The sequence below is a fragment of the Tympanuchus pallidicinctus genome, unplaced genomic scaffold (assembly GCF_026119805.1).
Source record: "Tympanuchus pallidicinctus isolate F22 unplaced genomic scaffold, pur_lepc_1.0 scaffold4, whole genome shotgun sequence".
In the NCBI taxonomy this organism is placed as follows: domain Eukaryota; kingdom Metazoa; phylum Chordata; class Aves; order Galliformes; family Phasianidae; genus Tympanuchus; species Tympanuchus pallidicinctus.
In genome coordinates this window covers 45,162,446-45,189,586 of record NW_026294758.1, presented here as the reverse complement: position 1 = coordinate 45,189,586, position 27,141 = coordinate 45,162,446, and the positions used below count along the sequence as shown (strand labels likewise).

Sequence of the window (27,141 nt, the reverse complement as noted above, 5' to 3'; positions counted from 1 at the left end):
AAGTATATATATTATCTGACGCTAGTGGAGAGAAATGTCTACACTGGAAAATTGCTTTCTAGATATCTCTAATTAGTCAGATAGATACACTTAGTTAGGTATCTGTAAATAAGTAAAAGGTGTAGAAAATGCACAAAGGACGAGAGTGTAATACTTGGAAGAAGATGTAGAAAATTAAGAGAAGCCTCTGAGATCCTAATGAAGATCCCTCCTCAGGGAGATTTCTAGGAAATAACAAATAGAGAACCAATATGCTAAATTAGATAACATTCTGAGATGAAGATGACATAAATATCAAGAGTTCACAATGTTACATATGATCTAACAATGAGAAATAAAGACTTATTAGTGAGTTACCTTAATAGTAATACTTAATAGTGAGTTACCTTTGAAAGATGTCTAAAGACTCAAATTTGAGAATAATTTACAATATGGAAAACTTGGAATTAAATAGGTATCAGTATTTCCTCATGAACATATGAAGACTGGAATTCATCATTTTCCATACAGAAGATCAATAGATGAAATGCTTTCATAAGTGTGAAAACAGGGAGAAGGAAACTTGGGGAAAGAAGATGAAAGGAAGGGACGCTCCGAGTCACAGCAATGAAATCTGCAATTTTGCTTTAATGAGAAATTTCTGAGGCTGCAAAATTATACTCTACTCTTTTGAGTGGGTGAATTCAGGTTTCTTCATATCCCAGAGCTCCTCAACATCCTCAAGTGTGCTTTCACACTAAAAATAAAATAGATCTGAGCAACAGAGATCATAGATACAAAATGCTGAAAATATCTCCACTTAATTTCCTGATGGGTGCTTGTAGTATGAAGTTAACTTAGGAAACCAACAATTTTACACTGCACTGACACGTTCCTCACATTTTTACCACAAAAAAAAAAAAAAAAAAAAAAAAAAAGCTACAAATGGAGCATACCTATCAGTAGCATAGTTTAAGAACAAATCTATTAAAACAATATTAAGTACTGAACTCGTTCAACTCACAATAAAATTTAAAATTCCCACCATACCCTTCTTCCTCACATAACTCATAATCTCTTAACTTTTAACTTCTTTATTAATCTCCCCCTGCCCTCTCCAACAGACTTGTGCAGAGATCAGCAAGGATGAAACAACACTGTTTTAAGGCCACTGCACCTTAAATAAATATATTTCCTCTAGATTGCAGACAGACTGATATTATATAACAGCTTTGCTCAAAGATAGAGTATTACTATTGGAAGTCCAGTAGTTACTTTCATGTGTTCTAATACCTTTGGAATAATATTACCCTTGTGCAATAGATAATAAAGCAATCCTATGAATAAATCAGCCAGGAATGCAGTTCTACTAAGTGTTCTTTTAGGGATTACATTGTCTAGAAAGACACACAATTATTCTATCAAATACTGCCAGAAAGTTGGAAAAAAGCATGTTGGCTTTAGGCATATATAACATTTGTTCTGTGTAGCCCAAAAACTGTCCACGAATTTTCCAATTAACTAAAATACCAGTGATACAGCCATAACACTCTGTTTTTTAACCAGTCATTGTAATGCTGCAAAATGCAATCAAAGAAATGTTAGGATTCTTACAGAGGTATATTTACTCCTGCAAGTATTAACTACCATTTGTTAGCTATACCTTCTGCCCTTGATATATGTAAAATTTTCATCTAGTCAAAATACTGGAACTTCACGTGACTCTTTAAGGTAGCTTTTGAAAATGTTAAATGGAAAACAGATGCAACAGATGCAAATTCTGTAGATTTGGCTTACTCATTAAAACATATCCACTTCTTTTTAACAAACAAACAAACAAAAAATTGCACTGGACTATCTGAAATGCCAGCTAAAACAGGTATTTCTTTAGGTTAATGTTAAAAAAAAATTTCTTTCAAGTGAACGGAAAATAGAAAACGTCAAGGCTTCTCAAAAAAGCAAAAATAATATCCAAAAATACCAGACATTTCAAGCTAGGCTAGCAAAATTATTTTGATGTTTGGAAAATTCCACTAATCAAGAATAGATAATTGATGCACTTAATGATAATTTCACAAATTCCCAGTCTTCATGAAATAGGCTAAAAATGAAAGAAAAAAAAAACCCTAAACAAAGAAGAACCACAACAACTGATCAAAGAGCCCATCTGTTATTTATAGCAAAATAAATCTTTAAATAGTGAATATTTATTACTTAAGCAATGACAGTTTTCCAAATAAAGTTGATGGCATCCTGCCAATAAGTAGAATACATACGCATCTGGCAAAATTCCATTTCCACAATGCATACTGTTCAAAATGATTCTTGGTGGATTCATATTTCTTTCCACCAAAACGCATTTTATTACCTAATTTATGAGATAGTATAAATCAATTCAACAAATGTTTTATTACGCTTTCTTCTCCATATTTGAATTTATCACTACTAAGATTACCTGAAATAAAAGCGGCTGTCATGTAAGAAAAAGCACAAAGAGTCTGATCCACACAATGCTACTGCCAAAGGAAATCTTTTTCACCAGCTCTGACAGCTTTGAGCCTATTAGGACAGCCATTCTAAAGCATGAAGGAAAAAGATCTATCTATGCTATTAAGGTAGAAATTAATACAAACAACTCAAGAAAGTTTGCAAACTTAACAAATAACATCATATTTAGTTGAGCGCCTTCCTTTGCCAACATTCACTAAGTAAATCGTTATCACCATAACTCTTGAGCAAATTGCAATAGTGCAGGGAAGGTAGGTAGTTTAAAAATAAAACAGAGTCTGAAAGTCTCATTTTAACGAACTATCCTAAAAACTTGAGTCAGAACTATCCAATTTATCCATTGTGATCACAACAGGCATTGTGATATGCACACAAAACAAGTATAAAACTAAATACTATGTCTATGTTTTCATCACCAATGAATATCCAATTTGCCTTAGTTACACTTGCTGGTGATAACTAACATTTTTTTTCTACAAAATCATACAGCACATTTTTAGATGAGAAAAAGGGAATATGTTCAATCTGGGTAACTAGCATATCTGAAGCAATAGAATTAACAAATCAACAGTGTAAATTTCAAATGCTTTCGCACAGAACTGAGATTTTACATTTTTATTCTAAATAAAGTCACATTACTGCATTTAGCTTTTATTGTTATTTCTGGGTGTTTCTGTGAAACAAAAGAGCATTCTCACTACTAGAGTCGTCCCTGTTATTCTCGAATAATCTCACATTTTCTCACTAAAACAAGTTGCTTTCTGAAGTGCAATGAATGTGCTTATTTCTTTTTTCCTCAGAAATGTTGGTGTAAAGACATAAGACTGTAAATTCCTATCCTCCAGCAGTATCGCTGACCTCAGAACAAACCCCACAACTGGCTGCAGGCATTCAACATCCATCACTGCTCCTGAAACCTAATCTTTCAGTGAAGGACAGCTGCACTGGGCAGTAGTTAAGCAGCTTTCTAAGATACACTATCATCCCAAAGATAAATAAATAAATAAACAAATAAATAAATAAATCTTCCTGCCCTACATTCTGAATACTGTTTTAGAAAACTCTTAATGTGTGTACTCCAAGCCAAACTACTGACTTTTATCTACACGTGAGCAGACAAAATTCTAATCTAGTGAACAGAAACAATGCTTTTAAAATTTGATTCTTCTTGTATGCAAAATACAGTATGAACAGCAAATTCATACTTTAATACACAGTACACCTATAAGAAGGATTTCAATAAAATGTGCCATACGGTGTAAGGAAATTATGCAGCTCATGTTCATAGCACTGAAAATCTAGGCAGGAGATTTCTGGTCCTACATTTACAAACCATCTTTTTAAAAAGGACATCCCTGTGTATAATAAATTCCAGATAGGAAGAAACTCCCTCCTTTAAGAACAGTAAAAAGTAAAAGAAATTATAAATGTGATTCACAGATATTTAATTATTGAAGTGAACACAGATAAAATAATCCTATCTTTGCATTCATTGCAAGTAATTTTGACACACGTCTTTCTCATTAAACCCTTCTTTCTGGCATAAAGAGAAAAAAAAGTAGGTACATTTTCCACACATTTTAGTAACTTTAATAAGATTACTCCTGATAAAATATAATAATAAAGTAAAAAGCATTGTGTTAAAAGTTCAGTAAAGGATATGTTCCTCATTTTTATAAAGGATGCAGAAATCTCAAATTTGAAAATTGCAGCGGAGACGGGGGGAAGAAGAGTGGGGGAGAAAGGAGGGGCAGAAGCAGGGGGCAGAAGAGTGGGGAGGCAGTCTCTTTATTTCTTGGGCACTGATTTCAGATTTTGGAGAAAGGCTTTATAATACAACATAGCCTATAGATAGTTCAAAAATGGTTACAGATTTTTTTAATCTAATCAGTACTGTAAAGCAAGTGGAATTATCAAGTTCAAACTTTGAAAACAATTATGAAGTTTGGAACGCCTGAAATATTGTGACTGGAATGTCTGAATTGTCCTTTACTGAGTCAAAACAAGTATTAAAAAAGCCAGATTTCAGATAAAACCAGTACATGAACAAAGCTGAGACTCTGAAATTAAAGTGGGATTGAGCATGTTTACAAGAAGAATATATAATTTTTCATCAGTTTAGGACCTGACCTGTTAGTTTCAGTCAGATTGGCAAAGACTAAATTCATTATGAGAATCAGCCAATTCTTCCATCTAAAAAGTCAGATTTTACACATCGCTTACTAAACTCTGACACACGGATACACAATTTCCAGAACACTAAGAACTGTAAAAAAAAGGAGCAACACACTTGCCTGCATTATCGCATCTGATGAACTGCTTGGAGCAATACTAAGCATTATCCGACTTCAACATATGTGAACAGTTCAGCTGGCACTAACTCGGACAACCATTTCGATCATCTGCAAACAGCAACTTATTTTGTATACCAGTGCACTGATTCCCTAATTAGAAAATTATTGGAAAAGTCAAATAACTTTGTTGTGTTTAATTATACAGAAGTACAGCACAAGGCACTATAGCATATTATGACATGTGCTCAAGTGTTATAAGACAAAGTGCCTGAAATTCCATTGTTTTGTTGTCTTATACAAAGGAATTTTTCAGGAGGAAGACATAAAAAAACACAGGTATAAACAATGGATTTGATCTTCACAAAAATCCCCGTATTTTCATGTTTGGGAACTCTACTACAAAATCAGCCTCCACTATCACCTTACCATTTGTGTATTTTTAATTTATTTACTGGGTGGGAAATGTTACTGTGCTCCGGAGCTTACAGAAAAGGATATCGTGGAATTAAGCATAAGACACTTCAAACTGCAAGCCCTTTTATTTTAGAAGAGTGTAGACTATGCAGATTTACTGATAGATTTAAAAAATAAACTGATAAATAGAATAGTTACTGTGAATAGATAATTCTATGAATGAATTTAAATAACTGGAATGAATAGTAACGATCTTCTAAGTAGCAACGCTTTCAGTATTTATGCAATAATTTACTCAATGTAACCATTTTATTTGCAAATAAACCATCTTATTTTATCTCTATGTTCACTGCATTTTAGATGACCGTTTTCTATAGGAAGGCATGAACATGCAGTGTTTTAATAAATATTATCAACTGCAAACCAAAAGCCATCTGAGCTTTTTAAATGTAAGCTAAAATTGTGCAATACTAGACATATGGTTCTATCAATGCACAGCAGCTTAAACAACGAGTGAAGTGAAGCTTATTGGAATGGAATTTACAGGCAAAGCACTTTCATGCAATTCTTTTATACGCCGTAAGATTTCTTCAATTGTACTGGCACTTTCAGTGCAGTAGATCTCCAAGAAAAACAGCTATTCGTATTTGTTCCTATTTATTAAATCACCAATATATATATTGGTGATATAATATAATATATATAATATATATAATATATATTAGAACATGGATTCCAGCTTTAGGTTAACAAATTGCCATGGTACTTTCATTCGCTAGCCTCGTTTATGGCCATTTGTAACAAAAATTACTGAGCAGATAATGTAGATAGTTCACAGACTATATGAAATTTAGTTTTCATTAAAATATCAAATGTTGACCATTTGAGACCAACTGTTACTAAATAGGTCTGTAGCCTAAGCAATCTCTTGTTAAAATACTAAGAGAATTATGTATCTTTGCCTTAAACTGCCACTATCAGTACCTGTTCCTCAAGTGTTAAAAAACAGAAGGTTAAAGAAATTGTCTTCATCTTATGCTGAAGTGAAACACGATGGTTCATGGTCCTGTACTATATTGTTTCTCTTGATATTCAAAGGACAAATGAAGCACCTAACCCCTGCATTTTGGAGACACCACGTTAGTTTACCAACACTCAGTAGAACTTAGAGTTTTCCTCAGATGTCTGCCTTTGCACAAGACCTTTAAAGTGTATTTCATTAAATTCCATCAGGATTTTACATAAATTCACACACACAACTCGGTCAATATTTGCACAACTTGTTGTCAGAAATATGACAAGAAATCCCTTTCTGTAACTGGTCCAGCATCTTATGAAATATAGAACTATGCAGTTTTAAAGAAAGCTTATTTAAAAAATCATACAGCACAAGGAGACTGCATTTTGATTGTATGACCTTACACTGATGCGGCTTGAAAATCCTTTTAAATAAGAATTTTTAAGGAGCTTAGAAACGGAAGTTTATTTGGAAGGAAATCCAATATGCAAATATTTCAGCTGTGCTCTTTTACAAATTGTCTGTCTTGTTGATTTTCAGTTTTTTCGAACTGACAACGGAACACTGTAAGCATACTTGACTTTATTGCTTAATGTCTATCAAGAATGTTATGGTTTGTCAACTTTAAATTTCTGAAACTGACATTCAAAAATGTACAGCTCATCTCCAGCCCAGATCCCAAAAATGCTGAGTACTCTCTAGGCAAAGTCTTAGAGACTGCACACTTGCAAACTTGTGTAAGACTTTCAAAGCTAGTTTATATACACCATCAATCTATGTCTGTTCCCTCCTTAAAGTAATCCTGTTTAGTTTATCAGTTAACTCTACACTTGCATTGCACAGTACCATTACTAATCTAATAGAAGAAACACAAAAGCAACAAACCTGATTTCTTCAGCTTACAGAAAATATGAAATGCACAGAAACATACAAGTCTGACTTTGTCCAAAATTTGCACCTCCCAAGTCAGCATTATTCCCCAGCTGCCACAGTAGTCAGGAGTGCAAGGAGGAAAAAAACTGTATTGGACAGCATACAGGACTGGGCATACAGATGAAGGAGAGCAAAAAATCTCCAGAATTATACATAAATTGTATGTATGTCTTAAATAACAGCAGTCTCATTTGTTACTAAGGAATAAGTGAGTGACAATTTTGTTTTTGATGTTAGTTATCTATGAAAAAAATGTCAGGTGAAACTGTTAGCATATGCCATGTACTGGTATGTGCTGTACGAGAGCAGTTTATACAGGCCCCTAGTGGCTTAGCACACACAGCAGAAGATGGATTTCTTTTCTGGCTCTTGTAGTTTTTGTCTGTGCTTTATTCAAATGTAGAAATGAAGGGCAATTGGAAAAATGAAAGCTGCATCACTAACTACATTAAAAACAGTGGGTATTTCATTATTTCATACACTCCCATATCTGTTTTTACAAATCATCCCGTAGTACTAAACACTGACTTATTGTCCTTCATTTAGTTGCTGTCAATGCTGCTTTTTGAGTTACATAACAGTCAGAAAAGGATGTTTAATTCATATTACTTTGTTCTATTATTTTAAAGTTAACGTGACTGGTGAATCTAAAAGTAAATTCTAAGATACTTTATTGAAGTCAGAGAATACTGAAACAGTATTTTCTTTTCCACACTATTCCTTACAGTTTGCTGTAGAACACAAAAACAGTAATGAATTCCTTAATTCCTTCTTAGAGTAGAAGTCTTCTACTTAGGCAAAGCTTTCAGCACTTAAAGTGTATATAGAAAAGCTATACATCATTTCTGCACTGAAAGAAATCTAAATATACTTCACCATATTACCACAAATGACAAAACTAAAATTGGAAAGCTACTCCTGTAACAAGTCTCATTAAATCCCTCTTCCTTTCTAAGTAACTCATTTCCTTCAAAATTCCTTGCTAATACATCTACAGCTTTTAATAATTTTGACTGGTCAAAATTGGACAGCTGAATTTATTAAACTGGACAGCAGTAAATTCTGCACATTAAAAAACAAAAACAGCAATAGCTGATTTTATGAGGCTGATTTCAGAGAAACTATCCAAAAAATTACCACATGAAGTAAAATGCAAGTACATATGATTATGCTTAGGAGAGGGAAGAATCTTTTCTTCCTCAGAGTTGCACTGTTTGAGAATTTTAGGAGCTTTGTGCGCTTTCAACCAAGCAGAAAGTCATATGCTATACATTTTTATACCAATGTAAGAAAGTACTAACCATTATAACATTAGAAAGCACTAACAGGTACCAGAGGATGGAAAAATACTTTACATACTATACATTTTCCTATCCCTGCAAAAAAATTTACAATAAACCTCCCTATTATTCACAGAAGGTGGAAGCAATCTCTGAAAGTCTAAGACAATAATCATAACTTCCTATAATACATTCTAAGTTTATGAAAATATGGCTTTTATGAAAAAAAGCTTATCTCTGCAGACAGGAAACTCTAAAGCAATGTACAGACTCATCTCAAAGAGAGCAATTTAAGGTGACAAGTGGAGGAGCACATAAATACTAACTTCTAGCTGCTCTGTGTAAATGAACTGACCCTTTTACATATGTCAGAACTGGGAACACAAAAAACTATCATCCCTGCGAAGAAAGTATCATGCCTCTGCGAAGCAATAGCTATGCAAAAGCTGGGCAAAAGAATAAAATACGCATGACAATAGTCTGAGGAAGTACCAAGCAGGAGCAGGCACTCAAAAGCTATAAATCCAAGGGTAAGTGGCGGCAGCTTAAACAAAAAAAATCTGTGAGAGAGGGAGGGAAGAAGGGAGGAGGTAAAGAGAAAACGTGAAAAAAAAAAAAATTCAGTGAAAGGGAACAATTGTTTTGTTTGCCGGTCTGGGAAAGTCTGCTCGCAGCAGAAGTCCTCGTAGAGGGAGAGGGAGCTGGTAAGTTTTCTGAACAAATCTTCGAGCCTCTACATCAACGCTAAGAACGCTGTTTTCAACCCGATGTGCTCTCTTTTAAGTGGTTTCGGGACAGTAAACAAAGAAATTAAAAGCCTAACCAGTGAAAAGCTTTGCATCCCCGTGCCTCCCTGCTCCTCCGAGACAGGAGGAGGAAGAGGAGGAGAAGAGAGCCCTCCTCGGACCGCAGCCGGGAGCCCCTCACGGCCTCTCGCCCCACGCGCCCGTCACTGAAGCAAACGCTTGGCCTCAGATCCCTCCTGCACCCTCCCTCCTCCACGCTGATTAAATGCAATAATTAATATTAATAATTCTTCCTTCAAAGCAAACGGCCGAAGCGTAATTCATGTAGATTTCCCCCCTCCCTCTTCCCCCCCCCCCCCCCCCCTCTGCCCGTGCAGAGTGGCAGTTCAGTGGAAACGTCGACTCTGATCAATCACTTGCCCTCATCCTACCCCCACCCCCCGCCGCACACCACAACTCTCCTCGTTTCCCAAGCAGGCCTCGCTGTTGGGCTGGATCCCGCTAGAGAGGAGCGGAGAGAAGAGAAGAGAGGGCTGGCAGCTGCCTGAGGAGAGCCCCGGGGCAGCCGGGGTAGAGCCGTGCTCGAGGCACACGTGTGCCGCGCTGCACACACGCACACACACCCGCACATACACAGTCTTTAAGCGCGCTCGCACGCACAAACGCGCCGAGAGAGGTGGCCGCGATGGAGCGGCAGTGGAGAAAATGGGTCAGGAGAGAAGCGGTTACCTGGTCATGCTGGCTCCCCAGTCCCAGCGGCAGCCAGCGCCGCTGCCTGCCCGCCCTCCACCGCCGCCGCTTCCCGCCGCCACCTCTTCCTGCTGCTCACGCTTGTCTCCGAAGGCGCCCAATTTAATCCAAGCTCTGCAACAGCAGCAGCTACGAGCGGAGCCGCCGGCCGCTGCTGCCGGCACGGGTGCGAGTCTCACACTCCGGCGCTGAGGAGTACGAGAGAGTCAATGAGAGTCCGAAAATCCAGCATCCAGCAGAGCCAGGTCTCCGCCTGCCTCTCCTTCGAGCGCCCCCTCTCCTTTCCTCTCCTCCACTCCGCTCTTTTTTTCTCCTTCTTCCTGCGGCGCTGGCTGCTGCTGCTGCTGCTCCCGGGCGCGCTCTCTGTTCCCGAGCCGCTGCTCCGTTTCCCCTCCTCCTCCCCGTCCCCTCCTCCTCCTTCTTCTCCTCCTCCTCCTCCCCCTTCTCTCTCCTTCTTCCTTCCCCCTTCGCCTTTTTTTTTTTCTTTTCTTTCTTCCTTCTTCTCTCTTTCAGCAGATTATTTGGCTACAAATAGCAGCGAGGTCGCCCACCCATGTTCCAACTCTACCGGCCATCCTCCGGGAGAAGAAAAAAAAAAAAAAAAAAAAAAAAAAAGTGCTGTGTAAGCAAATTCAAGGGGGGATTGCGCGGGGCGTACAAAAATCCTGGGGAACCTTCCTCGAGAGCCCTGGCACCGGCAGCCCCTCCCTGCCCGCCCGCTCCTCCGAGGGAGCGCGGGGGCAGCGGGACAAGCGGTACGGCGAACGCGCTGCTGGAGATGGCACTCTCTTCCTCCCTCTGTTTTGTGCGCGGTTTGTTGGTGGTGGTTGGTTGTTGTTTGTTTTTAATCCTCTTAGGCTGTGTGGATCGCAGGATATGTACGGCCTCGAGTGTTGGGAAAAGCTTGTTGCCGACCTCTGGGAGAGTGTGAGGGAATGAGCGATGCAACGAGCTCTGCCTGGATGGAACAGCAGCAGCCAGCGCCCACTCTAGCCTGCCCCGCCGGCTGGAGGGGCACGCGAACCCCACGCCGAAAGAATACACACACACACACACACACGCTCGCGCTCGCGGGGGGAGGCGAGGAGGAGAAGGAGGGTGACGTCACTTCGCTCCGGCCCGGGGAGCATCCCGGCGGGCAGCGAGCGGGGCAGGGCTGGGCCGCGCTGCTCCTGGCTGTCCGGACCCCCCGACTTTGGCAAGTCGCGATGCTCGTCGTCTCCCTCCCTCAAAACTTCCCTCGGTAAGTGGATTTCGCAGAAATTGAAGTGTTTCTTCAGCGGAACATCTTGCTCCGTTTTACGCGCGACTGAAGAAATGCTTGGGGTTACCGGTTCGAGGAGGGGTGTCAGGAGGTTGTTAGGAGCGTTATTACAAGGCGGTATTGGCGCACGCGGTCGCGGTTGTACTTGGCAGCTCTCTGAATTTCTCCCCAGGGAACGGTCAGATTTCGTGCCCGTGGAGCTCTAAGCTGAGCTGAGAAAAAAGTTGCTTTTCTTGCCCCATCTCATCGAACTCTTGTAAAGAAGAAAGAGTGTATAGGAACCAGATGGAAACAACAGGATTTTGACTAGAAGTCTTTCGGAATACTTCACTGTTAGCAAATAAGCCTCTTCAGAAGCCCAGAGCACGTATCTTCCATGCCTCAGATCCTCTCGTGTAAAAGGGTAGTAAGGTGTCAGGATGAGCACAATAAAACACTTGTCAGTAAAAGCAGCAGCAGAAGTCCCTTAGGATAGATGGCACATAACTGGGCGTTCTGACTTCATGATTGTGCAATGATAGATGCATATTTTCCAGGCTGTTACTTCTGTCCTGGAACCAGACTTCCCAGCACAGCTGTGAAGCCCCTGACTCAAGTCAGCCATGGAGATCCTGGCAAACTTTGTGGCAGACAGTGGCTACTTTTCAGAAGAGGAGAGGTGTTACAATACTTTCTATCATACAATGATATTTTATGTCCACTGGAAGGTAGTGCTGCCATAGCAAAGCCTATTTCTGACAAAAGCCAAGATTAAACAACGTTCCCTTCCAGTCCTATAAATCCCTGTCTGCTTTTGGCACTTCCACTTACAGAATGAACAGTAGTACCCCACATAATTTTACTCTTAAAGGAGCACTAGCCTCTTCCAAATAATCTTCCAAAAAGCTGAATGACTTTGCACGAAAACAACTTTGTTTGAAAAAATAAACATGAGATGTAGCATTGATAACTAGTTTTCATCTTGTCAGAAAAGAGTATTTAATGAAAGATGAAGTGTTCAACTAGCAGCTTCAAAGTAAAGCAAGCAAAAAAAAAAAAAAAAATCAAAATGTTATTTTATCTTCATTGAAATACATGTGATTAAAGAAAGCAAAAATTCTCACCTTTACTCCCTTGATTACAATGACTGCAAGAGTTGTTATGTGTTTTGAAATGGCAATTCTAAATAGGCATTTCAGGTTTTAATGTCATGTCCCAGCACTTTTTATCACTATTCTTAGCTGTTTTAGTATTCTTCAAACTGTGATCCTCGCATGACATTGAATAATCAAGCAATAAAACCATGAGTTTTATATTTTTCATGTGGTATCACAATGTGGATGTGAGTTTTGGGACTACATTTAGCTTTCCATTATCTTAAAGTTACTCTTTTTCCTGTTCAGTAAGCAACACTGCATGCATCAGGAACAAATGTATTTCATCCTATTCAGTATTAAGCAGATGTAGTAAATATAATTGATAAAATTTCCAGATTTTGTAGTGATGCCCAATAAATTATAATAATAATATTTAAAAAAAAAAAAAAAAGAAAAAGAAAAAGAAAAATTGAAAACAATCCAAATTCATTACTGAAAAATAAATAAATAAGTAAAAACCATGAAGGTGTGACGTATTTAATATTTAGTGTGTATCATGCCTTGGTGTCATCAGTGATTTTATACATAGGATAGTAGTGCACTCCTATACATACCTATGTGTATATACACTCAAATATATATATATATATATATGATTTGATAATACACCTTTAATTTTTTTCTTCATTATCAGAGGAAATATAACATCAAGGAGCATAATTCATCCATTACAAACTACATATTAAAGTGTATTCTTTTTCTTTAAATATATATAAAAAAATCAAACTCAGCCTTTTACACTAGTTTCTATTTTTGCCAAGATTGCATCAGTACATTACTGTGAGATTAGTATGCCACTGACTTGGGAAAATGTAAAACATTTACATGTCTTATTGACTTCGAAATATTTTTTGTAAGATGCTGAACAATCTCTAAGATGGTAATTAAATTAGGTTTGGAAGATTTTTATTTTTATTTATTTATTTATTTATTTTGTGGAGGAGAGGTAGAAGGAAGGAAGCACCTTTTATGTTACCTGAAACTGAGTATCACATATTCCTTCTGACTTTTTATAAAAAACATCTTTCTCTCATCATTCAAAGTTAATTATTGAAACCCTATTCACCTGTTCATACACCTACTATCTATGTCTTCAATGAGGCTGTATACTAGCAGCATAATTTTTATTTTGAAGTGCAGAATGAAAGTGTAGATTTAAAATTTAAAAGACAACAGAGGAGAAGAACAAGCTGGTGGCTTCCTTCAGCTCATCAGAATGCCTATCTGTGACCATACCCTGGGTGACTTCTGTCATAACATTTAAAATGTAACTCAGATGACTAGCCATATTGCCTCATTTCTCAGTCTCATGAATTCCATTTGTTAAATTGTACTCTATTAATAGTTTGCAGCACTGTGTTCCTCTTGGCTGTTCTTCCTTGGATTGTATCTCTGGTAAAAGGTATCCCACTAAGCTCTTAAGCACAGTAAGACACTCTTTAACAACTGGAATCAGTGGACCAGTGGACATGAGATCATGAGATTACTATACTGCAAGGAGTGGAGGAATTTAAAAAAAAAAAAAAAAAAGTTATTTGCTACATTATTCTCTCTCTCTCTCTTTTTTTTTTTTTTTTTTTTTTTTTTTTTTTTTTAATGTGCTATGGTATGCATTATGGTAGTTTTATTATTATTGCAGTTATTTATGAGTAATATATGAAAAGGTGTCAGATGAACTCTAACAGATGATGCATCCCAAAACAACACTGATGCATCTGTTATAGATTGGCTTACAAAGTGACTACAATAAACTTTCCTGAGTTATTATTGCACTCATATCTGAAAACCTGCATTTGTAATCCAGAGATATGGTGAACTATCATTATTAAAGATAATAGAAAGTTCTAGATAAGTAAACACGTGTTGTCTATGTGCAAAAAACATATTTCGGTAACAATTGAGTACAAATCTTTTAAATGCTGATTCAGTACGTCAGCAACCTTAGCAGACATCCTTTATACTTGTCTTTGTTTTGTAAACCTTTGTGATTCATTTGAATTTCTTAAGTGAGGAAAGTTGAGTAGGAAGAAGAAGGCCATCTTAGTAATTAGTAATTAGTGACAGTAATTATTGGTGACAGTTTTTGAACATTTGCTATTTGTGTATCTGCTGCCTTAAAGAAATGAGGGTTTATATTATTGTATGATCTACCTGGAAAGTTTTAAATTCATTTCAGAGATGGACTCAAATAGTCTCAAATCCTGCTATATATATATAGCAGGATATATATATATATATAAAATATATATATATATTTTTTTTTTCTTTGCTGTGGAAATTAGGATTTGTTAGGCAGAGAAGATTCACCTTACTGTCTCTCCTCTGGAAAGGGGAGCAAGTAAAAGTCAACTACTTACTCCACCACAGTGGTTAGCCAGTAAGATGGTCTGTACTTGGTTCTGCGTCTTTGCTCTGCAGAGCCACATCACCACTACTTGCTGTACCACAGACCCCCAATCCCCATGGAAAGAAGCTAAGTTAGCAGTGAAAGGTATGAAATAAGGGAGGTAGGACCAGAAGGTGAAGTACATAAATACAAAGTAATCAGGCTTGATTGCTTCTATCACTAAGGAAAAAAAAAAAAAAAAAAAAAAGGAATAATTATAGAAACTTGCATTATGTCCTTGTGCTATATTTTAAATTTATTTATTTGTTTATTTACTTTTTAAACCAAAAAGAGCTGAAAGCTGGAGGCCTAGAAAACTAGTAATTAATTGCATAGTTCATGAAGATCTATAGGGACTTGGAGGTGATGAAGCAGGATGAGCATTATCAAAGTGCACTAGAGTATTTGCCACAAACTGAAAATAAACAGCACCATATGTAGTGAAAGCTGTAAATAAGATTTGTAGATAGAGGAGCTTTGTCTTTTACTGCTAGAGTATTTGGGGTATTTTAGATGTAGTGAGAACTCTGCTAACAATTTAAAAAGAATGTACTTAGAGTACAGAACACAATCTGGTGCTATTTTTCTTTAAAATATCATGCATGTATATGCAATGCATGTACGCACACAGATGCAGGAGGTCTGCTTCAAGATTTGTGTTCTGTTTGAACACAGTACAATAGGTGTTAGGTGTTCATTTTGTTATTTGTTTGTTTTGTTTTTCTTATTTTCCCTTTATTTTCTTCTTGTTTCAAAATGTAGCCTTCATGGGAAAAAAGTAGTCTTAGCTTATTATGACAGCAGCAAAGAACTAAATGAGAGATGTGTGATATTTTCTGTTAGAAAAGGAAAATGGGATCTAATAAAGGAAAGAGTGGATAAATGACAGCTAGCCAGTTCACACCTTTGACTACAATCAGATTCAGCATACATCAGCTAGTGTAGTAATATTATATGACTGCTTTCATGATCTAGGGAAAATAAGACACCATTTTGCACCCGTAGATCAGAGATCATAGTTATGAAACTATTCGGTGTAAGTCCTAATAGTAAATAGTTGAATTCATGTACTTTAAAACTTAGGAATAAAAGGAAGTTGCTAACAAATTTACACATCTAAAAGATTGTGTTATTCTTTTGTTTGAATACTATCTTCTCATTTTTAAGAAAACACTTTTTGCTTAGTTTATGTAGCTTCCTCTATAGAAAAGTTTCTGAGAATACTTTATATAAAAAAGAGAATCTCTAACAAGAAGTTGATCTAAGTGAAGCCTCACAAATCAAAACATTCCCTCCTACCAAATGTTAAGGAGATTCAAATCACAGCATTGCATGTGACAACGCTGTGCTATTTGACAGCTGAGCTGGGGGGTCAAAAAAACCCTGGGGGGTCAAAGCGATAGAGGGAGGAGTCAAAGTCTTGGTTTACTTTGCAGCTTTGATCTGTTGCTTCTTGACTATAGAAGCAACTATAGAATTAATCTCCTCAGCCATCTGAGATATGGAGTGTATCTCCATATGTCTCATTTTACCTCCCTTTCTCTACTGAATCAAGAGACACAGACAAGCACTGAAAGGAAGGTACAAGACACAGACTTGGTAGTGCATCTTTATGGACTTTTGCAGGATAAAATGGGAAAATGGAAAGGAAGAATATAAAATGAAATCCTTCTTTGCATGTCTCTCCAAAACATTACTTGCAATTAAAATTGTGATATCATCTTTGCTGTGAGTCTATAAACATTTCATGAACAACATGCTAAGTTTCTAGAGAATAAAAATAAGATTTCTCTGAAATGATCTTTGTAGTACCCTCTTCAATCTGCTTCAGGATTGCTAAGTTGATTTCTCTTTTGTTGAACCAAATTGATTCATAGAGATTCAGATTATTATTTTTCCCCAGAGCATAATTCCTAAGATCTTCAGATAATATGTTTCCTAGTAAAAACAGAGAAAATTTTATGTGACTTGATTATTACTATTTGGATGGGAAATCTCAGCCAACAAGTGTCTAAACTGAAAAAAAAGAAAATTAAAAAAATTAAAAATAAGAAGTCAAAGATGCTTAGAGGGTCTTGTCCATAGCCACATCCAGATGGCTTTTGAAGATCACAGAATCACTGAATCACAGAACTGTAGGGGTTGGAAGGGACCTCCAGAGATCATCGAGTCCAATCCCTGCCAAAGGGATTGGTCCAAAACCTGCCAAAGCAGGTTCCCTACACCAGGTCACACAGGTAGGCATCCAGGCAGGTCTTGATCATCTCCAGAGAAGGAGACTCCACAGCCTCTCTGGGCAGCCTGTTCCAGTGCTCCGTCACCTTCACTGTAAAGAAGTTCTTATGCACATTTGTGTGGAACTTCCGATGCTGCAGTTTCCGTCCGTTTCCCCTTGTCCTGTCTCCACTCACCACTGAAAAGAGTCCGGCCTCGCCATTCTGCCGCCCACACCTTAGATATTTATAGACCTGGATCAGGTCCCCTCTCAGTCTTCTTTTCTCAAGGCTGAACAGACCCAGTTCAATCAGCCTTTCCTCATAGGAGAGATGCTCCAGGCCCTTCACCATCTTTGTGGCCCTCTGCTGGACTCTTTCCAAGAGATCCCTGTCTTTTTTGTACTGGGGAGCCCAGAACTGGACGCAGTACTCCAGATGAGGCCTTACCAGTGCAGAGTAGAGGGGGAGGATCACCTCCCTCAACCTGCTGGCCACACTCTTTTTAATGCATCCCAGGATGCCATTGGCCTTCTTGGCCACGAGGGCACACTGCTGGCTCATGGCCAACCTGTCGTCCACCATGACACCCAGGTCCCTCTCCACAGAGCTCCCTTCTAGCAGGTCATCCCCCAGCCTGTACTGGTGCATGCAATTATTCCTCCCTAGGTGTAACACTCTACATTTGCTTTTGTTGAACCTCATCCAGTTTCTTACTGACCAGCTCTCCAGCCTGTCCAGGTCTCGCTGAATGACAGCACAGCCTTCAGGCATGTCAGCCAATCCTCCCAACTTCATATCATCAGCAAACTTGCGGAGGGTGGCCACTGTCCCCTCATCAAGGGCATTGATGAAGATGTTGAACAAGACCGGACCCAGCACAGACCCCTGGGGAATACCACTGGTTACAGATCTCCAGCCAGACTCTGCACCACCAACAATGACCCTCTGTACTCTGCCCGTCAGCCATTTCTCAACCCACCTCACTGTCCACTCATCTATCCCATACTTCCTCAGCTTTGTTATAAGGATGTCATGGGAGACAGTATCAAATGCCTTTCTAAAATCAAGGTAGACTACATCTACCGCTCTTCCCACTATCCACCCAGCATGTGACAACATCATAGAAGGCCACCAGATTGGTTGAGCATGACCTCCCCTTGGTGAACCTATGCTGACTACTCCTGATAACCTCCTTTTCTTCCAGTTGTCTGGAGATGACATCCAGCACCAGCTGTTCCATCACCTTTCCAGGGACAGAGGTGAGGCTGACTGGCCTATAATTGCCTGGGTCTTCCTTCTTACCCTTTTTGAAGACCGGAGTGACACTGGGCTATCCTCCAGTCTTCAGACACCTCCCCCGTCCTCCAAGACCTCTCAAAGATGACAGAAAGCAGTTCAGCAATCTCCTCTGCCAGCTCCCTCAGGTCCCGTGGATGCATCCCGTCGGGTCCCATGGATTTGTGAACATTGGTGTTGCCTAGGCGCTCCCGGACCACCTCTTCCCTGACAGAAGGGAGGTCTTCCATTCCCCAGATCCTCTCACTAATCTCCAGGGTCTCAGATTCCCGAGGGGGAGTTTTTTCACTGAAGACAGAAGCAAAGAAGGCATTCAGTATTTCTGCCTTCTCAGCATCCCCTGTTACCAGAACACCCCCGTCACTTAGCAGGGGAGCCACATTCTCCTTAGTCTTCCTTTACTGTTAACATACTTAAAAAAGCCTTTTTTATTATCCTTTATCACCTTTGCCAGATTTAATTCCAGGTGGGCTTTAGCCTTCCTCGTCGCATCCCTGCAGACCCTGACAACATTCCTGTATTCTTCCCAAGTAGTCAGACCCTTTTTCCACATTTCGTGGACCTTATTCTTTCCTTTGAGTTTGTGCACAAGCTCCTTGTTCATCCACATAGGTCTCCTACCACCCTTTCCCGATTTCTTCCTCACAGGGACGCACCGATCCTGAGCTTGGAAGAAGAGCCGCTTAAATGCCGACCAGCTCTCACAGGCCCCCTTACCGTCCAACATCCTAGCCCATGGGATAGCTCCAAGTAGGTCCCAGAAGAGATCAAAGTTGGCTCTCCTGAAGTCCAGGGTAGCAATCCTACTTTTTGCTTTACTTCTTCCACTCCACAACCATTCTGGATAACCTGTGCCAGAGATCCATCACTCACACAGTAAATAAATGCTTCTTGATGTTTAGATGGAACATCTTATGTATCAGTTTGTACCCACTGCCTCTTATCCTGACATTTGAAAACCATTGTCCTGTCCTGTCATCAAGGACTTCACACAAAACTAAATTATTCTCTCACTTCTAAATGTGACTTCTTCAGAAGTACCGGTAAGTTTATTAACAGGTCAGTCCTCATAAAAACTCCTGAAGTCTTTACTACAAAGTGTTAGCCTAGCGTTTTTCATGACCAGTGCATCCACATTATTTTCAATTTAAAATATTGTGAATTCTTTAAATTTGATTTCAGAAAGAATGTTTCAACAGCGTGATCAGGAGTGACCTACATAAACATAAATTCCACTGAAAAAGAATATTTTACTTGTGATGACTCTTTCTATAACACTTTTATATTATTTTAGTTTATGTTTTCTTTTATCCCATCCAATAATCACGGAATGCATACATACTGAAGTTATTCTCCTACAGAATGTAGTATATAAACTATGCACTATAACATCCTTACATCCTTTTAAGGAAGACTCTGTATACTAGGGAGAACAAGGGTTGTTAAGACCATATTATCCAAACAGAACTTCTCATCACACAACACTTTCTAATAATTCTCATTCTCAGCAATTCAATTAAAACAGAAATTAAGGCATCAAGAATAATCAAGAATATTTTAGCCAAAGAAGTTATTCATGAAAAAGGAATGGAAAGATTAAATCTATTGTATTGACTCCAGATTATTTGCAAGTTTGGATGCCAAGTCCTTTGTGTTTTAGTATGGAAGGACAGTTTTCCATATTAAACTAGTCCTGTGAGGGAAATCATGTATTAGTCATATTTTTCCATTCAAACTTATTTTTCAACAAAGGAAATAAAATTTCAAAGTTCTTTTATAAAACTGATCTTAATTATAAACTTCAGCAGTTGTTTTTTTGTTTGTTTAAGATGTAAATATAGCTCAATGAGCTCCTTGAGCTTCCAATAGTCCAATGAGCTTCCTTTTGTAAAGGCCTAAACTAGTGCGAACATTAATGGTGTAAATCAAATCCAGAAGAATCCTAAGAATTTCCTGGGTTTTTTTGTTTGTTTGTTTTCATTTCTTTTTCTTTTTTTTTTTTTTTTTTTTGAGTTTTTTTTGAGTTTTTTTTGTTTTTTTTTCATTTCAACTCCAGTATTTATGGTGTGGTAGAAATGTTATTTTTAATCTCATGTAGATTCTGAATATTCAGGATATAATTCTGACATTAAAAACAAACAAACAAACAAACAACCAAAAAAAAAAGAAAAAAAGAAAAAAAAGAAAAAAGAGGCTATTCCTTCTCCAGACTTACTTCTGTTTTCCTCCTGTTCATTTGAGTCCTCAAACTCTTGTTTGGTTCTACAACAGCGTTCAGTTAGCCACCAGTTTCTTCTCATTCTCTCGTTCTCTTACAGCCACTGACATACAGTATCTTCTTAGAATTATATACTTTCTGTGTCTTCCAATAGATCCTTTGTTATCAAGTAACTATGCTTGCTTATCTGTTTTAGATCTTTTCTCTCTCAACTTTCAGATTCTCCACTCTGTTCCATGACTCAGCTTAGCTTTTCATTAATTTGCTCTTTTCCAGGTTTATCTCATTCTCTCTTCCCCAAGACTGCTCCACCGTCAGCCCCAGTGCCTCCCAGATCCTTTGAACTTCATCTAAGAGTATTTTACTTCCTTTATGTTTACTTACATGTTTAATAGGGAAAAAGAGAAGGAGGTAAGATTACCTAAGCTGCATTCTTTTCTGAGATCATAAACAGGCCAGCATAGTCTTGCTTAGCATTGATAAGGCTATAAACAAGCACAGCTTCATTCAGAATCTGTAGGTACTGAGGCAGGCAGCAGTTCTGAATGTAGAATCTTTCACTGCATGTTTCTTCTTGATAGGGCATTTAGTTGCTAAATGATTCATTGGCTATGCATTGTCCTGTGTAACTCTGCCTAGGTCCAACTCATTTTTCTGCTGGTCTCAGGAAAAGATCTCGTATTTATATCCCTAATATTTAAGAGCTATTTTTCTTCAAGATTTTGAGGAGATGGAACATCAAGAGAAGGGTAAATACCTGTCTTAGCTAGTTATGATTAAGAAATTGGTCACAAATATAATGCCATATTGGGGGCCATTAGAACAGTCGTGAAAAGTATACGTTGCCCCCTCAAGAACAGCAATGGCTTTAAGATCTGAAAGTTCTAGATTCATATATCACTTTTCACATAATAAATGTGGTGAAATGCAGTGATAATATAGACATAGAGATGTCTTCCCATAATTACACTCTGCGCACTCAACAATATATTCAATAGCATCAGTAAGATCTGCAACAGTACAATTTGCTACAAGAAGATAAATAATTACCTAATTTTGTCACATAAATTCTTGAACATTTTCCTTCAGTGTTTCCCTGCTTCCCCTTCCCCTCCACTCTCCTTTCTCTAAGGTAATTTCAAAAAGGAATCCAAAAAGAAGTACAGTCAATCACAAAGTATTCTGTTCCACATTGTGATTTTCTGGACACAGAAAAGTGGAAGATATATGAATATTATTTTGTGTACTATTTTGGTAAGAAGAAATTGGGAGACTGTATTTTAGTTTCAGTAAATATAGAACTTTATCTTCCAGTGAGTTTTGGGGTTTGTTCTGTTTATTTTTTTAATAATTCTTCAAACACAGGAAGGAAGAACAGAGAGATTGTTCTTGAGACTTTGCAACTTTCAAGACAAAGAAAAGACAGGTAAAAAATATTTTTAGGTACTTCTACCAATCCAGTGCTTTCAAGCATCAGATGTTCTACTGGCTTATCAATACAGTTTAAGCTACTGGAGCATGTAAATGATACTGCAGCTGCTGTTTCTGCTCACTGTTACCAGGATGCTCTTCAGCATAGCCTAATAAATATTTTGGTCTATTTCTTCTGATGTTACTTAGGAGAAAAACTGCATGATTACCTCCTGCAGAATCTTACTGCCCTACCTAATAACGTAGATCCAGGTAATGTAAAGATTAAGAGTGTAACAAGTAGAAAGCATTGATATCTATTTAATAATGATTGCTTAATTTGATTAATAAGAAGGAAATAAAATGAAAAAGTGTAGCCACAAAAGGAAGTTTCAAATACTGTTTATCTTATTAGAGCAGTGTGGCTTCGTAAGTCACTGAGTCAACATGCTTATCTGTGATCCTGGTAAGTATTTTCCAGTGCTGTTAGATAAACTTTTCTGTCATGTAAGGATGACATACATTCATTGTTTCCATCTTGTATTTGTTTTTCCTACAACACACATTTGACTGTGTGTAGTTTACCTAATGATTTCAGGTTGCTCTGTATCAGTGAACTGCACTTTTTATCATTTACTGTTCTTCCAGTATGCAGAAACAGTGACCAGAGAAACTGCTTCCAAGGAACTGGAAGAAAGAAAACTTCTCCAATGAAAAAAGGGTTACCCAGAGATGTCATGTACTTCCTCTTGTACTCTGTATTTGCCAAGCTGTGCAGACACAAACAGGTGACGATAATTGTAGGTCTACGCATAAAAGCCTAAGGACTTTCATGTCTGAAAATGTGTAAGACTGGACAGGTATAAAACTGTAATTACCATAGCCAGAATAAAAATGAATAATGCAAATGTAGTCTCTGTCTCAAAGACGATAGCATGTTTAACATAGGTAAATCCATTTGTGATATAGACGTATATTAGAAAATCATTAGAAACTTCTAATCTTCAGCCATGAGGATGCTCCATGATTCTTTGTTTCCTTACATAGATAGAACATTTAAAATCTGGAGCTGTCTGACATTGTTGAAATTTATTTGAAACTACAGCAAATTAACCTATGTAATTAAAAATGCCAATATAGGAAAACTTTGATCAGCAATCAATTTATTATTATTATTACTATGTTGTTTTATATTTGGATATAATAGATATGAATCATAAGTATTGGATCATATTACTATTATGAAACTGCCTATATATTACATACATTAACAATAAATTATTTATTGTATGTTTTATGTCATTTATATGATGATTTAGTATATGAAGTTGAGGATTAAACTGCTTATTTAAGACTTGATATTGATGAAATCTGTGGGCAATATAGTAATTATTTGAACTGTGCCATTGTATGATTATGAAAGTATTACGTGAAATCACGTAAGGAAACAAGATATATCTTCTTGACTTTCCATAATCAGTCTGTTGTCTTTTTAGATATTCTTACATAGTTTTGGAACTGATCACAGGTCTCTTTTGATTCATAAAATCTTTCCACCTTGCCTACACTCACTATACCTTTTACGGAGAACTTGAATGTGAGTGAGATGGAGTAACTTAATGATTCTAACTTGCCTTAACTGTCAAAATTATTTCATATAAGTGAACAAAATGGTCAACTATGAAGAAAAATTAAAGTGTTTTCAGAATCTAGAAAATAAGGTTTTTTTTTTATTTTTTTATTTTTTTTATTTTTATTTTTATTTTGAATGTCTTATGATACTTTGGGTCATTAGGAACATTGAAGATAAACTGCAGTTTCAATCTGTCTGCTGTGAGTGGGGACACATTCCACTAGATTAAGTTTCTCAAAACTCAACCCAGTCTGGCCATGAACACTTCAAGGGACTGACTCAACAGCTTTTCTGAACAATATATTCCAGTGCTTCAGCATTCTCATGAAGAAAATTTTCTTTTCCCTCATGCTGCTAGCTACATTTCTTTGGATGTAGCTCAGGTTTTCTGGGCTACAAATGCACATTGCTGGTTTATATTGAGTTTTTCATCAACTAACATCCCCAAGGCCTTTTCCTCAGGGCTTCTCTGAATGCTTTTTTCACCCAGCCTGCGTATTAGTGCTTATAATTGCTCAACCCAGCTAGCATTTCACCTTGCAGAACTTCATGAAGTTCTTTGAGGTCCACTTATCTTCCACATCCCTCTGGAGGACATCCCTTCTCTCCAAATTGTTCTCTGCAATGTTTAGCTTGTTATTGTTCATATACATTAGAGATGAGCTGGTGGGGGTTGTATTAAGGGTATGAGGGTCATACAATGAAAAAAATATCAATATCCAATTACTTAAATGGTAAGAAAGCCATATTCCAGACTAATTCATTATTTGTTCTATCTCTAAGTGTATAATCTAGCAGTAATATTTACAGTTATCACTGAAGAAGAATTATAAATGAGGAATGCTTAAGAATTGCATCATGGATCTGGATCTTTTGCAGAATAATATACCTTTACAGTTTGGTTTTCCCTTCCTACTAGAGTTAATCAATAGACATTCATTTTCTGCATTATCTCTGTCATGCTTAACGATATAGTACAATATGTGATCAAAATACAGTTAATGTTTTTAATGACATTATTCTTATCTAGCAAAATCTTAGCTGTGTAATGCTTAGTGTTTCAGCTGAAGTAATCATCTGAAGTAATACTACCACTGATTAGACTTAAGAAAGGCATTCCATAACAGCTTTTATTTCCCTTTCTGTTGACATAGATCTGCTTCAAGTAGTTGAAAGGTACAAAGAGAGACACTAACAGTTTCATTAAAAATTAATTTATCTGGACAACATCAGGAAATGTCAGAATTTTTTCTGTGCGTTTGTCAAAGCTTCTGGAATTTCAGTTCTTAGAATATTAAGTTCACCTAGAAATTTGAGTGATCCAGAAGTTTTGTAAGGGAGACTATAATCTATATGACTCTATTTGGACTCTATATAGCCATGTTTGAGTGGAGACTAGTCCCTTCAGGTGTGTCAGCCAATGTCAGCCAATCCTCCCAACTTCATATCATCAGCAAACTTGCTGAGGGTGGTCACTATCCGCTCATCAAGGTCATTGATGAAGGTATTGAGCAAGATAGTTCAGAAGTAGTAGGTCTGAATTCTTTTGTAATCACTGCAAACACTGAAAGTTTAGTGCAGCATGCTAGGAGAAAGAAATTATTCAGATTTTGAACATGTTTTATTTCTGTGTCTTCATGTTCATTCTATGGCTACTTTTTGCAGATACATGAAGAAACAGGTATAGCTACATACTTGGAAACCGAGATAGAACAATATAGTCTACTTTACTCCAGTGATGTCTTGTTCTTGCAGAAAACGTTGATTCACCTCTGGTAGCAGAAACTGAATGCAGCAGAGGACAACTGACAGCTGCCCTCATAAAAAAGTAAATTCTTCCATTAATATTTGTTTTACTGTAGAAAATAATGCAAGAGAAACGTGGGTTATTTTTATTCATCTCTTCTTGAGCAAGGAATTATATTTTGTACAGTTCTTTTATTTTCAAAAGCATAATTAACACAGTGTCATCACAAAATTATAAGTCTTGATATGTAATTATTTTTGTCCTTAATTATAGAGAAGGGAAACAGCCTGGTTACTTGTAATTGCAGACCCATAACTTTATGATAGAAAGTATTCATGTGGATTTTTGCATAGAATGCAATTGACAAAAGGACAACGAAAATATTCAGACTGTTTCTGGGTAATCAAATAAAAAACAAGACAGGAAAGTGAAAGACTACACTGTAAAGTGAGCTGAGGGCTGGAGCCACGAAGACAATCAAAGGGTGGATCATCTTGCTATGAAGAAAGGCTGAGGGAACTGCACTTGTTCAGCCTGGAGAAGGCTCCAAGGACACCTCACTGGCATCTTTCAGTATTTAAAGGGAGTTTATATATATGATAGAGACCAACTTTTTACACAGTCTGACAGTATTAGCACAAGGAAGAATAGCTTTGAAAGAGGTAAAATTTAGATTAAATATTAGGGTAATTCTTGGAGAGTGTTGAGGCACTGGAACAGATTGCCCAGAGAAGTTGTGGATACACCAGGTGTTCAAGGCAAAGTTGAATGGAGACTTGGGCAAACAGGTCTAGTGGGTGGCAAAGATACCTACATCAAGATCCCTTGCAACGTAAGCTATCTTATGATTCTGTGATAAAGAGTTACTCATGGGCTGCAGTTCTCGTTATAAATTTTTAGAGAAAGGAGAGCAAAAGATCTTGGAAGTGTAAGCATGCTATCCTCCTTTGAACAGAAACCATGGTGCTGATCATTCTAGAGGAATTTTCTGTTGTTATCATGTACTCTATTTGCTCAAGAAGTAAAGGACAGTGTGATGGACCTGATGAGAGACTCCAGTCAACCTATAAGAAGTGTGTTGACCACTACACATGATGACATCACATGGTGATGTTAAATCCCAAATTTGTATTCTGAGGGTCTTAATTTTGTTTTCATTAAATAAATCGGGAATGTTGCCTTTTATTTATTTATTTATTTATTTATTTATTTATTTATTTATTTATTTATTTTCTGTTAAGAGTGGATCACTGTCATCCTAGGAATTAGTTAGTATGATCTTATTGTACAATAGGCAATATCATAACATCTACTTGATAACAAACATCATCTGCTAACTGGGATATTGGTAACAAGAAAGAATTCTCTTCCCTGCTGGAAGAGAAGTAGTAGTATCAAGCAAGGACCAGAATCATCAGTTTCAGACTGTCTACAGTATTCTGTGAAAGAGGGATAGATAGGTATGAGTTAAACATATATTAAATATATATATATATATTGATGTAGAAATCCAGGATCAGAATTGACTTTTCTGAACAATCTATAAACCAAGAGTAGGGAATATATTCTACTTTCATGTAGTTACACTTGCTATATGTACATGGTGTTTTCTTCTATAATTTTGGCAACAGGAAGTAACATGTAATTCTTACATGTGTTAACTTCATTCTAACAATACAACAACAATGAAATCTCAACTAATTGGCCTAAATGTGATAGCAATAAGGTTGTGCTTCTTGAAAACAGCTCTGGTTGCAAATGGAAGTAATAAGATAGGCATTATTATCACAGAGTAAGCCTGCATTTAAAGCCTGCATTTAAAGTAAGCCCTGCATTTAAAAAGTTGATTGAATAAAAACAGCAGATAAAGCAAGGCATCAATAGCATTTATGATCATAGCAAAATCATAAATA

The 27,141-nt window shown here is 37.3% G+C and overlaps 1 protein-coding gene across 17 annotated transcripts in view; it reads right to left on the bottom strand.

The window, feature by feature from the left end:
* The window catches only part of PTPRD (protein tyrosine phosphatase receptor type D), a 1,183,295-nt gene that overhangs the window by 345,920 nt on the left and 810,234 nt on the right, over window positions 1-27,141 (bottom strand). Inside the window, exon 1 of one of the 17 annotated variants that reach the window (XM_052700440.1) lies at window positions 9,902-10,204. The exons of the other annotated variants lie outside the window; for them this stretch is intronic. The gene's annotated coding sequence lies outside the window, so the exon portion shown is untranslated. Of the gene's footprint in view, window positions 1-9,901; window positions 10,205-27,141 lie in introns of those variants that run through there. 17 annotated transcript variants of the gene reach the window in all.